Below are 225 nucleotides of genomic sequence, written 5' to 3'. Positions count from 1 at the left end.
TAAAACTGATAAGTTTTAAGAGAAAAATTTCCAAAACTGAAGTCTATTTATTTGATAAATTACTCATGGAACTTTTATTCAAATATTTATATCGATAACATTGGAATTTAAAAGCTTTTGAACGAATTACACTTTTACAAATTCTCTAAAATTGTAAAAAATAATTTTTCATACTTTGGCTCTCTGATAACGAATACTGGCGACTATGATCTTTATGGCTTGGAG

This window comes from Calliphora vicina, chromosome 2, assembly GCF_958450345.1.
Source record: "Calliphora vicina chromosome 2, idCalVici1.1, whole genome shotgun sequence".
NCBI lineage: Eukaryota > Metazoa > Arthropoda > Insecta > Diptera > Calliphoridae > Calliphora > Calliphora vicina.
This window is presented reverse-complemented; position numbering follows the sequence as displayed.